Consider the following 12,048-nt stretch of genomic DNA (forward strand, 5'->3'; position numbering starts at 1 on the left):
ATTAGGAAATAAATAACCCACCTATCCAAATCAGAAAGAAGTAAAAGTGTCTCTATTTGCAAATGACATGGTATCATATATAGAAATCCCTAAGTACCCTACTACTGTTGGAACCAATAAGAAAAATCTATAAACAATGAAAAACCAATATATAAAATTCAATGCACTAACAATGAAAAATCAGAAAGAAAAATTAAGAAAACTATCATTTACAACAGTATCTACACCAATAAAAGAGAAACATGCAAATTGGTGTCACTAAGCTACACCTACCAGCCAATCAAGGAGAGTATGCAAATTAACCCAACAAAGATGCCAGCAGCCATGGAGCAGGAGGCTTGAGTTGCCCCCGGTGATGGAGGAAGCCAAGCTTCCCCCCTACCCTGGCCACGCTCAAGGGAGGAAACAACACGCAGCCGCGGCCAGGAGCCTGAGAGATCAACACAGAGGGGTGCCTGCTCCAATCCTCAGCAGTGTGGCTGGGGGCAGGCCCCCAGCGTACACACACACACACACACACACACACACACACACACACACACAGAGGGCCTGCTCCGAGCCTCTGCTGCCAGACTGTGGCTTTAGGCCCACTCCCTGTCAGTAGGACATCCACTAGGGCTCCCGGACTATAAGAAGGGGCAGGCTGGGCTGTGGGACCCCCGACCCTCAGTGCAAGAATTTCGTGCACTGGGCCTCTAGTAAAAATAAGAAAATACTTAGGAGTATATTTAACAAAGATAAAACATCTATACATTGAAAACTGTAAGACACTGATAAAAGAAACTATAGACACAAATACATGGAAAATATTCCATGCTCAACTGGAAGAATGCTGGTAAGATGTTCATATTACCCAAAGAGATCTAAAAAGTCAATGTAACACTTATCAAAATTACAAAGTCATTTTTTTTCATAGCAATAGAAAAAAAATCCTAAAATTTGTATAAAATCACAAAACAACAAAAATCTGAATAGCTAAAATGATGTTAAGAACATAATTGGAAGCATCACACTTCTGATTTCAAAATATGTTACAAAGATATAGTAATCAATAGTATGGTATTGGCATAAAAATATACATAGATCAATGAAACAAAATGGAGATCCTAGAAATAAATCCACGCTTATATGGTCAATTAAGTTATGACAAAGCAGCCAACAATGTACAATAAGGAAAGAAGTCTCTTCAACAAATTTTATCGGGAAAGTTGGGTAGGCACATGCAAAAGAATAAAAATTGGACCGCTATCTTACACCCTATACAGAAATCAACTCAAAATGGAATACAGACTTGAATGTAAGACCTGAAACAGTAAAATTCCTAGAACAAAACATAAGCAAGCTCCTTAACAGATTTGGCAATTATTATTATTTTTTTTTGGGGGGGGGGGGTTAAGACCAAAAGCAAAGCTAACAAAGCCAAAACAGATAAGTGGGACTACATCAAAGTAAGCTTCTGCACAGCAAAGAAAATCATCAACAAAATAAAAAGGCAAACTAGATAGGATGGGAGGAAGTATTCACAATTCATCTACTATTATATGATAAGAGGTTAATATCCAAAGTATATATTCTGTCCCTTTCATACAACTCAACAGCAAAACACATTAAAAACAATCCAGGCACTAGGAGCTACAGCTGGCATGGACCCTGCAGGGCTGGATGGCGGTGGCGGTGGCGGCAGCCATGGTGAGGAGGACAGACCCCACTCCCAGTGGCCATTCAGGACCTTTACCTGACGGGCCCATCACTCGGGATCCAGCTGCCATTTTGCTCAAGACAGGAAGGCGTCCCAGGACTGCAGGTACTTCAGCGAGGATTCTGCTTCCATGGAGACTGGTGCAGCTATCAGCACCCGCAGCCCCCGGGCCACTTGCAGTGGGGGCCGCCGCCATTCCTAGCCGCTTGTCACCCAGCCAGGACTCCCGCTGGGGCTGACCCGCAGGGGCTCCGAGCCCACCTACTTGCCCACAGTGGCTGTGGGTTGGGGAGGGGCTGAGGCCGAGGCTGAGGCCATCTGGGACACGGAGCCTGGCCTCGAGGGGCTGGCCAGCCGGAATGAGGAGCTTGGTGGCTGACATCACCTGATGGAGATCACGGCTACTCCCAGAAGTCTCGGCCTAAGTCAGACCCTGCCCAGGGGCTCTGGGCCCCACTTCAGAGCACGGACCTTGCGAGGGAGCAAGACAGCCGCGATGTCGTGTGTGGCATCTGCATGGACAAGGTGTGGGACAAGCCGGAGGGCAAGCGGATCTTCGGCATCCTGCCCAACTGCACACAAGCCCACTGCCTGGGCTGCCTGAGCACCTGGCGGATGAGCCGCCAGCACTTCCCGCTGAATGTCATCAAGGCCTGTCCCCAGTGCCGTGTCTATTCCAGCTACATCATCCCCCACAAATTCTGGGTGAGTGAGGGGGGCAGAGAAGGTGCAAATCATCAGGAACTTCAAGGCTCGGACCAGCCAGATCCGATGCTGGTACTTTGCGCGGGGGAATGACCGCTGCCCCTTCAAGTCTGACTGCATTTACCTGCACCAGCTCCCGGACACGGCCCCATCCTTGGCTTCTCCCTGCCCATCCTCGGCTTCTCCCTGGCCCAGATTGCACATAGCCGGCCTCCGGGAGTGAGATGGTGCTGGGCTCCGCAGTGCTGCTGGAGGACGGATGTTCCTGGATTATAACCTGGCCGCGGCCTTCTTGGGGTTAGAACTCCTGCTGGATGGCACCAGTTCTTAACGACAGGCTCCTGCAGCCAGGACCAACGTGTGAGGGGTGGGGTTGAGGGGCAGGGTGAGTTAGGGGGAAGGTCTTTCCCCTTTTGGGGTTTCTAACACGTCTGTGACAAATGTAAAACTTGTATGTTACCTATGACGTTAACGGAGCCCACTAAGTGGGATGGAATTAGCCCCCTCTCCACCTCCATGAACATGAGAAGGGTGGAGGGCTCTGGGTAAAGGGGAGGGTTCTCACTGCCTTATTAGGGACTTGGATTTTAACTTTGCCCTTTTGTAGAAGGATTCTGACAGAAAACCAATAAAATGCACCTAAGCCAAAACAAACAAAAAACAATTAATCCAAAAAATAGGCAGAATTGAAGACGTTTTTCCAATGAAAACATACAAATCGCTAACAGGTACATGAAAATGTGTTCAAAATCACTCATCAGGGAAATGCAAAATCAAAACCACAATGAGCTATAACCTCACACATTTAGGTTGGCTATCATAAAGAAGACAAATGTTGGTGATAATATGGAGAAAAGGGGAACCCTTGTGCACTCTTGGTAAGAATGTAAATTGGTCCAACCACTATGAAAAACAATATGGAGGTCCCTCAAAATATTTAAAATAGAACTACCATATGATCAGCAATTCCACCTCTGGGTATTATCAAAAGAAAATGAGAACAGAATACTGAAGACTCTGCACTCCAATGTTAGCAGATATAATGCAGCATTAATCACAATAGCCAAGATATAGAAACAACCTAAGTGCCTAGTGTCTATAAGGGATGAATGGAGAAAAATATGTGTGGGTGTGTGTAAGAGACTACTATGAACAATTACAGGCCAACAATTGAACATCCTGGATAAATTCCTAGAAACACAGCCATGAGAAGACATGGAAATCCTCGCATATGCAACAACATGGATGATTCGTATGCTAAGTGAATAAATTACAGAGACAAATGCTAAATCTCTATATGTGGAATCTTAAAAAGAACTCATATAAACAGAGACTAAAGTAAGGGTTTACCAGAGGCTGAGTAGTGGGCAAAAAGAGATGTTGGCCAAAAAGCATATACTCCCTGTTAGGGAATGAGTAAGATTGGGAAATCTATTATGTGTTATAGTAACTATAGTTATAATGCTATGTTGTATAATTGAATATTGATGAGAGTAGGTCTTAAATGTTCTCACCACAAATATTTGATAATTATATGACATGATGCAGGTGTCATTGAATTCCATGGTGGCAAACATTCTGCAGTAGTGTGCCAAATGAACACATTATATACCTTACCTTAAACTCACAATCTTCTGTCAATTTTATCTCAATAAAGCTGGAAGAAAAATAATGTTATCTAAGAGCTGTTGCAAGAGATGTCAAATTCTTGGTGGCAACATGAGTAAATGTTTTGCTTATGCTAATTGTGACAAAAAAAAATAGTGCTTAAATTCTTTCAATTACTTTCCAAAATATTCTTCAATAGCCCTGGCTGGTGTGGCTCACTTGGTTGGAGTGCACCAAAAGGTCACAGGTTTGATTTCTTGTCAGGGCACATACCCAGGTTGCAGATTTGATCCCTGGTCAGGCACGTAGGGGAGGCAACCAAACTGATGTCTCTCTCTGTCCCCGTCTCTAAAATTAAAAAAACTAAGAAATGAAAAACATATTGTCAAGGATTAAAAATACTTCAAAGATAAATTTCTTAAAGCCTAAAGAATAACACTAAAAAGCCTTATCATTTTGTTGTAGAACTCAAGGGCTAGACAAGTATTAATGGCAAAAACAATTCAGCTTAGCTTGTATTTGTAAAGGAAGATGATCCACTCCAGGATTTTCATGGAAGGACTGACCAGATAAATCCTTCCTGTGTTAGGCTGGATTTGGGTGAAGTGCATTTTCTAAAGGCCATTCTGGAAGAGCTTCTAGGGGCTGAGCCATTCCCAGTCCTGGGATGTATTCCATAGAAGCAGCTCCAGCACAGCCCAGGCTAGAGGCAGCGATGCTGGTCTAGACACCTGGGTCCTGGCTGCACAACTGGATGGTCACAAGACCTTGGTCAAGTCTCTAACCTCTGTGTCCCACGTTCCCTAATCTATAAAATGCAGGCAGTCACACTTCATATGGCTGATATGAGCATTAAGTGAGTTAATACAGGTACAAGTTTAAAGAATACCTGACACACAGTAAGTGCTCAGTAACTGTTACCTTTTCTTCTCAGGGTTTGGGTTCATTCTCAAGACAAAGATGTCAGAAATAAAGCCCAGTGTACTATGCTGTTTCTGGCACCTAGAATGAAAAACCTTTGTCTTTATTTTGAGGGACAAATCAGAAGGATGGTGCTGGGGAAGATGGCCTCTGGTTTGACAGGCAATAGCCCAACTCTGGAGAGCAAGGAACACAGAAGAAACGACCAAAATGCAGTCCGGAAATTTGACCAATAACATGATTTTCAAAGAAATATCTAACACAAAGATGAGGAAAAAAACACGTAACAGCTCATTCTAGTGTAATGAAAGGTCTAAGTATGAGGAATTCTGATTATTTTTAATTTTATACACTAGAGTACCAAATTAAATGATGAAAAAGAAACCACCCTGTATTAAACAAACATTTTTTATTGAGAATTGTATTTATTACATTGTGTTACATGAGAAAAAAGCTGGGCAACACAGGTGGTTACCAGAAGTCATCTGGTTCTTCATGAGACAGCCCTGTGAAACTAAATTAGAGAAAGACAAAAATTTTAAAAATTTGTTAAATTCTTGTCAGTTCATTAGGGGACCTTTCTAATGTTCTCATTCCTTTCCTAATCAGTAGCCATATCATAACTTCAAAATGTAAAAGATTCTTTTGGCAGTCAGTAATTTTGATTAATTCAATAGTTTCTTAGAGGCAGACCTCAACATATGAACAATGCTCTTGGGCTAACAAAGTCAGCAATGTGATGAATGATTTGCATAAGAACACAATGTTGGGGAAAGCATACCTTTAATCTTTATCACTAGGGAGCAGCTTGTCCACTTGTGAGTCTTCTCTGACACTCTTTATTGAGCTCTGAAAAGAGGAGAAAGAATAATTTTGAAATTAGAGGTGTATTAATGTATTAATTTTATTAAACAACTAGGGGCCCGGTGCATGAAATTCGTGCACCGGGTGTGTGTGTGGGGGTAGTGTCCCTCAGCCCAGCCTGCCCCCTCTCACATACTGGGAGCCCTCAGGCGTTGACCCCCATCACCCTCCAATCGCAGGATCGGCCCCTTGCCCAGGCCTGACGCCTCTGACAGAGGCGTCAGGCCTGGGCAGGGGACCCACATTTCCCCCCATCACTGGTTCTGCCCCCAGCCCAGGCCTGATGCCTCTGGCCCAGGCGTCAGGCCTGGGCAGGGGACCCCCAGACCCCTCCGATTGCTGGCTCTGCCCCTTGCCCAGGCCTGATGCCTCGGCCAGAGGTGTAGACTCCCATCACCCTCCGATCGCCTGATCAGCCCCTTGCCCAGGCCTGACGCCTCCGCCAGAGGTGTCAGGCTTGGACAAGGGACCCCCATCTCCCCACGATCACTGGCTCTGACCCCCGCCCAGGCCTGAGGCCTCTGGCCCAGGAATCATGCCTGGGCAGGGGACCCCCATCTCCCTCTGATCGCTTGCTCCACCCCTCGCCCAAGCCTGACACCTCTGACCCAGGCTTCAGGCCTGGGCAAGGGGACCATCATATCCCCCCAATCCCCGGCTCCGCCCCCCACCCAGGCCTGATGCCTCTGGCCGAGGCGTCCAGCCTGGGCAGCGGGGACCCGCAGCGGCAGCAGCGCCGTGATCCCCCGCTCTGCCCCTGCCCAGGCCTAACACCTCTGGCCGAAGCATTAGGCCTGGGCAGGAGACCCCCAGCTCCCAGTGGTTGCAGGCTCCGCCCCTGCCCAGGCCTAACGCCCCTGGCCTAGCCATCCGGCCCGGGCAGCGGGGACCCGCAGTGGCAGCGGGGGGCGCCGCCATCGCGCGGGCTCCGCCCCTGCCCCTGCAGGACGCCTCTGGCTGAGGCATCCGGCTCGGGTAGCAGGGACCCGCAGCTGCAGCGGCCCCGCGATCATGGGCTCCGCTTTAGGCACAGGCAAGGGACCCCTAGCTCTCGGGACTGCCAGTTTCGACCGTGCCCAGCTCCCATAGCTGGCTCCACCCCTACTTCCTGCTATCACTGGCCAGGGTGGCAAAGGCGCCTGATTTTCAGATCATGGCTGGGGGGCAGGGCAAAGGTGGCCCCAGGGCCGCCTTTGAACTGCCCCCCACCTCTTAGCTACCCCCTGGGTTTCCCATCACTGTCAGTGGCAGGGAGCTTCTTCCTGCTTTCCCTTTCGCCTCCCTGCATGTGCCTACATATGCAAATTAGCCGCCATCTTGTTGGCAGTTAACTGCCATCTCAGTTGGCAGTTAATTTGCATATAGCCCTGATTACCCAATGAAAAGGGTAGTGCCGTACGCCAATTACCATTTTTCTCTTTTATTAGTGTAGATTTTGATTTCTCTGAAACTCTTAAAAAAATGATTTTGAAAATATCAGAAGATCACAGACATTCCAGAAAACTGGGATCTTAACCCAGCCAAAGGAATGACATTTCAATTTTTCAATTTTATTTATTATTTTGTTAGCTTTTGTTTTTCTTTTTTGTTCCCCCCCCCTTTTTTTTGTTTGTTGCTTTTATTCTTTCTTCTTTCTTTGTTCTCCTTTTTTTGTTGTTTGTTCCTTTATTTCCTACTTCTGTACACATTATTTTTTCAACCACGTGAGCAAAAGACATGTGAGCGGTGCACTCTTGTCCAGGGAGCATTAGCCCCGTGAGCAGCCTGCGTCGAGCCAAAGAGAGGCAGCCTCATGTGGCCTGCCCCTATCCAAGGAGCAGCAGCTGTGTGAGCAGCCCGCTTCCCCAGCCGAAGAGCAGCAACCACATGAGCAGTCTGACCTGTCCGAGGAGCAGCAGCTGAACAAGCATCTTGCCCTTGTCCAAGCAGCAGCAGCCGCACAAGCAGCCTGCCCAATCCAAGGAACAGCAGCTGTGTGCCCATCCGAGGAGCAGCAGTTCTGCAAGTGGCCTGGCCCCATTCGAGGAGCAGCGGCAGCCGAACCCGGTCCAAGAAACAGCAACCACATGAGCAGACCGGCCACATCTGGTGAGTGGCAGCTCTACACAGCATGCACCGGAGGAGCAGAGCCACAACAGCCTGCACCTGTCTGATGAGCAGCAGCCGATACTAGGAGCAGTAGCCCCACAAGCAGCCCACCACAGAGGAACAACAGCAGCATGCAGCCAGCCCCCAATCAAGGTTCAGCAGCCACGTGAGCAGTCCGCCCCAGGTCAAGGAGTAGCAGCTGCGTGCGTAGCCAGCCCCAACCAAGGAACAGCAGCTTCGTGATCAGCACATCCTCTGTCTCAGGAACAGATTCTGTGTGTGAAGCCTCCCGCCACCAGCCAGAGGAGCCACCACAACTGTGAACAGCACCCACCAGAGGAGCTGCTGCCAACTGAGGAGCAGCTGCTACAATAACCGCCAGAGGAGCAACCACAGCCCGAGGAGCCACTGCCACCCAAGGAGCAGTCGCTGAATGACTCAACATCTAGATATGTCGGTGAGATCAAACATGGGTACACAAAGAAACCCCCGAAAGAAAGAGAAGGAGGACTCACCAGAAAAGCAGCTAAGTGAAACCGAGGCATGCATGACAGAAAAAGAATTCAGATTAAGGGTCTTAGAGTGCATAAACCGGATGAAGGAAAAACTCAACAACTTATGCAAGAAGCAAGAAGAAACAGATAAAAAAAATCAATAAATTATGTAAGAACCAAGAAGAAATGAAGAGTGATATAGCTGCAATAAAAAACACCATTGAAAGTTTCAACAGTAGACTAGGAGAAGCAGAGGACCAAATTAGCGAATTAGAAGACAGGGAAGCAAAACTCCCAAACTGAATTGCAATTGGCGAAAAAAAATTAAAAGACAGGAGGAGAGCCTAAGGGAGCTATGGAACAACATGAAACGAAACAACATGCGAATAATAGGGGTGCCAGAACAACAGAAAGAGGAACAAGACTTAGAAAACCTATTTGAAGAACTAATATCAGAAAACTTCCCTGAGGTGGGGAAGAAAAAAGAGTCATACAAGCACAGAGAGTCCCAAACAAGGTGACCTTAAAAGACCCACATCAACACACATCATAATTACCATGGCAAATGTTCAGGACAAAGAGAGAATCTTAAAGGCTGCAAGAGAGAGACGGAAAATTACATACAAGGGATCTCCCATTAGATTATCATATGATTTCTCAACTAAACACATCAGGCCAGAAAAGAATGGACGGAAATTTACACAGTGATGCAAAGCAAAGCAATGAATCCAAGAATACACTATCCAGCAAGACTATCATTCAAAATTGAAGGAGAAATAAGAAGCTTCACAGACAAAATAAGGCTAAGGGAGTTTATCAATACCAAGCCAGCAATGCAAGAAATGCTAAAGGGATCAGTGTAAAAAGAAGAAATAAAAAGCTCAGAAAGAAAACACACAGAAAAAATAGAAATGGCTACAAACAAGTACCTTTCAATAATAACTTCAAAGGTAAATGGACTAAATGCTCCAACCAAAAGACATCGAGTGGCTGAATGGATAAAAAAAACAACAAAACAAACAAACAAAAAAAAAACATGACCCATACATTTGCTGTCCACAAGAGACTGACCTCAGAATCAGGGACTCACACAGACTGAAAGTGAAGGGATGGAAAAATATCTTTCAGGCAACTGGAAATGAAAATATAGCTGGGGTAGCAATACTTATATCTGACAAAATAGACCTCAAAGTGAAGGCCATAATAAGAGATAAGGGAGGCCACTTCATAATACTAAAGGATTGAATATACAGAGGATTTAACCCTGATAAACATATATGCACTCAATACAGAAGCACCCAAATACATAAAAAAAAACCTCCTGGAAGATATCAAGGGAGAGACTGACAACAATACAATCATAGTAGGGGACTTTAATACACCACTGACATCACTGGATAAATCCTCTAGACAAAAATAAATAAATAAATAAATAAAATGGTAAAGAAACAGCAATCCTAAATGACTCACTAGATCAGATGGACTTAATTGACATCTTCAGAACATTTCACCCCAAAGCCACGGAATATACGTTCTTCTCAAGTGCTCATCGGACATATTCAAAAACAGACCACATACTGGGTCACAAACAAAGTCTCCCCAAATTCAAGAAGATTGAAATCATACCAAGCATTTCCTCAGACCACAAGGGCATAATACTAGAAATAAACTAGAATAAAAACAACTCAACATTTTCAAACACTTAGAAATAAAAACACTTAGGAGCTGAATAGCATGTTATTAAATATTGATTGGGTTACCAATGAGATCAAAGAAGAAATTAAAAACATCCTGGAAACTACTGACAATGAAAACACAACAATCCAAAACCTATGGCACACAATGAAAGCAGTCCTGAGAGGGAACTTTATAGCTCTACAGGTCTATCTCAACAAACAAGAAAAAATGGTAGTAAATCATCTAAAACTACCTCTCAAAGAATAAGAAAGAGAGCAACAAGGAAAGCCCAGAAGGAGCAAAAGGAAGGAGATAATAAAGATTAGAGCAGAAATACATGACATAGAGACAAAAAAAAAACAATACAGAAAATCAATGAAACCAAGAGCTTGTTCTTTGAAAGGATAAACAAGATTGTTGAACCTCTAGTCAGGCTCACCAAGAAATAAAGAGAGAGGACCCAAATAAACAAAATCAGAAATGATAATGGCGAAATAACAACAGACCCCAGAGAAATACAAATGATTGTTAAAAAATACTATGGACAACTCCACTCCAACAAACTAGACAACCTGGAGGAAAAAGACATATTCCTAGAAACATACAACATTCCAAAACTCAATCAGGAAGAATCTAAAAATCTCAACAGGCCAATAACTATGGAAGAAATTGAAGAGTCATCAAAAAGCTTCCAGCTAACAAAAGCCCAGGACCACACGGCTTCACAGGGGAGTTTTACCAAACATTCAAGGAAGAACTAAAACCTATCCTCCTCAGACTACTACAAAAAATTAAAGAGGAAGGAACACTTCCAAGCTCATTTTATGAAGCCAGCATCACCCTAATTCCAAAACCAGGTAAAGACAACACAATGAAAGAGAATTACAGGCCAATATCCCTCATGAACATAGATGCCAAAATCCTCAACAAAATCTTGGCAAATCAGATCCAGCAGTACACAAGAGAGATCATACACCATGAACAAGTAGGATTTATCCCAGGGATGCAAGGATGGTACAATATCCGCAAATCAATAAACATGATATACCACATAAACAAATTGAAAGAAAAAAAACACACAGTCATATCAACTGATACAGAAAAAGCATTTGACAAAATTCAACACCCATTTTTGATAAAACCTCTCAGCAAGGTAGGAATAGAAGGATCATACCTCAACATAATAGAAGCCATATATGACAAACCCACAGCCAACAGCATACTCAATGGGCAAAAACTAAAACCATTTCCCCTAAGAACAGGAACAAGACCGGGATGCCCACTCTCACCACTCCTGTTTGACAGTGTACTGGAAGTATTAGCCACTGCAATTAGACAAGAAGAAGAAGAAATAAAAGGCATCCAAATTGGAAAAGAAGAAGTAAAACTGTCTTTATTTGCAGATGATATGATATTATACATAAAAAAACCTAAATACTCCATCAAAAAACTATTAGACTTAATAAATGAATCTGGCAATGTAGCAGGATACAAAATTACTGCCAAGAAGTCTATGGCATTTCTATGCACCAATAGTGAACTTATCGAAAGAGAGACTTAAAAAGCAATCCCATTTACCATCGCACCAAAAAATACTAAGCTACCTAGAAATAAACTTAACTAAAGAGGTAAAAGACCTCTATTCAGAAAATATTCATGTTCTTGGATTGGTAGAATCAACATCATTAAAATGTCCATAATACCCAAAGAAATGTATAAATTCAAGGCACTTTCCATTAAAATACCAATGGCATATTTCACAGACCTAAAACGAACTCTCAAAAAATTCATCTGGAATAAAAAAAGACCCCAAATAGCTGCAGCGATCCTGAGAAAGAACAATGTAGGTGGGATCTCAATACCAGGTATCAAGTTGTATTACAAAGCCACTGTTCTCAAAACTGCCTGGTACTGGCACAAGAACAGACATATAGATCAATGGAATAGGACAGACAGCCCAGAAACGGGCCCGAACCAATATTCTCAATTAAT

General features: G+C 44.2%; 1 pseudogene across 1 annotated transcript in view; it reads right to left on the reverse strand.

Annotated features, from left to right (window-relative positions):
• Positions 1-5,716: 5,716 nt before the first annotated feature.
• Positions 5,717-12,048, reverse strand: part of LOC308512410 (centriole and centriolar satellite protein OFD1-like) — a 160,431-nt pseudogene continuing 154,099 nt past the window's right edge. The window contains exon 15 of the transcript in view: positions 5,717-5,782. The product of the transcript in view is annotated as a centriole and centriolar satellite protein OFD1-like (transcript). The remainder of the gene's footprint in view (positions 5,783-12,048) is intronic.

This window comes from Myotis nattereri (genome assembly GCF_964212035.1).
Source record: "Myotis nattereri genome assembly, chromosome: Y".
NCBI lineage: Eukaryota > Metazoa > Chordata > Mammalia > Chiroptera > Vespertilionidae > Myotis > Myotis nattereri.